Here is a 1872-nt window from a genome sequence, read left to right on the forward strand (position 1 = left end):
GTTGTGCCCTGAAGGCAGGGTGTGGGGCACTGAGGACAGAGGCTACAGCCTGCTTGTAGGCTTGGCTGGCACTGGTCAAATGAGAGGGGCTTTGGGGGGGGGGGCTCTGCACTGATCAAAGGAAAACTCTGAGGGAAGAAGATTCTAAGAAGTTGTCTGTGGCTTGTAATAATCTTTGAGAAATTCCAGGACATCTTTGAATTGCATTTTCTCCTATTCTTGGCTCTTAGACTCTTTTATTAGAACAAGACTTTGAGACAGGAGAACAAGGGACTCTGGGACTGTATGGGTTAAATGAGGACATGTTTTCTAATACCCAGTCAAGAAGGGGACGGGCTCCCTTATGATGTGGTGAGACCCACTGGGTTTGGGTGAGCATCTATCAGGGATGTCGAGATGTCTGTCCCGGGAAGTTTGTGGTGGCTTCCAGGATCCCTCACTTCTAAGGTTCTGTGACATAATTAAAATGACAAATTGATGGACAAGTTTGAATGGCCTACCTTCTGACCTGCCCCTCCTATGGACAGATGTAGAGTTTGTGAAAAGTTGGGAGTGCAGGGGGAGATGATGGGCCTCCAGCCTCTTTTCTGGCAGCTAACTTAGCCCTAGAAGACCTTTGGTCTCCACCTCCCTCCCCAACCTCCTGTCTCCTTGTGCACACAGTCAGAACAATTAAATAAAATAATGCAAGTGTTCGGCTCAACAAAGGCTTGCTGAGGGCTTTGTGAGTCCAGGTTCAGTCCAGGAGCTGGGGATGCAGGTAACACTGAGGCATAGAGACTTGAGGCATTCATCATCTGGGGGAGATCTGTGTGAGCCAAGAAGTGCAATTCAGGGCCCCGTCGTGGATAGAAATACTCCCAGGATGGAGTGAAGACAGATGGAGAAAAGATTTGCTGAGAAGACCAGTCTAGAGCCCATTTAAAAAAGCGTCAGTAGGGGTTTACCAAGTGAAAGGGCATTTCAGGCAGATGAAGCACTGTGGGCCAAGGAGCAGATACGTGAGGCTGAACAGTGCATCCGGGGAGTTGGGGTCGGCGACGTGACTGGAGACTGAAGTAGGTCTAGCTGCAGAGTTGTGCTATAGGAGATGGCAGAGTTGTGAAGCCCTTTGTCTTTCGTGCTAAGGAACTTTAAGTTCAACCTCTAGAGACCTGGGATTTCTGGAGCCCTTAAATCCTATTGCCCCAAACTGAGCAAGTGGAGGATGGATGGAAGGGGTATGGTTGAGTGTGTACGTTTGAATGCACATATACAGATGTGCATGGTCCAAATGAGGTTAATTGAAAGGGTGTGGGGAGCCTTCCAAATAGACATCCTTATAATCTGTTTCTTAACCAAGCTTCTGTGCTTCCTGTGGCATGAAGAAATCATTTCCTAAAGATTCTCTTATTAGAGAAGGAAACTGAGGTCCAGAGAGGGATGGTCCCTTGCCCAAGTTTGCACAGCAAGGGACCAACAAATCCCTTGGTTCCTTGGCTTTTCATCCAGTGCTCTTGTCTTTCTGCTTTCTGAGATGCTCTGATATCCACATGACAGAGTGGGGCTCTGGAAAATAGTCAGTGAAGTTTTAGCACTCTGGGCACAATGGTCTTTTATCCCCCATTAGATCCTCAGCACAGGGTGTGCCTGGGAACATCTATATGCCTCACTCAAAAGCTCCTGGTTCCACTCTCTTCCTAAAGAACTCCCACTCTGTCTGTAATGTCACCTCTCATCTGAGGCAGTCCCTTAGCTGCATGACTTCTCTGGGTAGAATAGATCATGTTTCCTTCCTGTTTGCACAGCACCCAATAGGGCAGGTTTAGAGCCTCACGCTCCATGATTCTGCAGCCTCTGAAGGAAGGCTTCGTTCCTCTCTGCCTCCTGCTT

This window comes from Urocitellus parryii, chromosome 11, assembly GCF_045843805.1.
Source record: "Urocitellus parryii isolate mUroPar1 chromosome 11, mUroPar1.hap1, whole genome shotgun sequence".
In the NCBI taxonomy this organism is placed as follows: domain Eukaryota; kingdom Metazoa; phylum Chordata; class Mammalia; order Rodentia; family Sciuridae; genus Urocitellus; species Urocitellus parryii.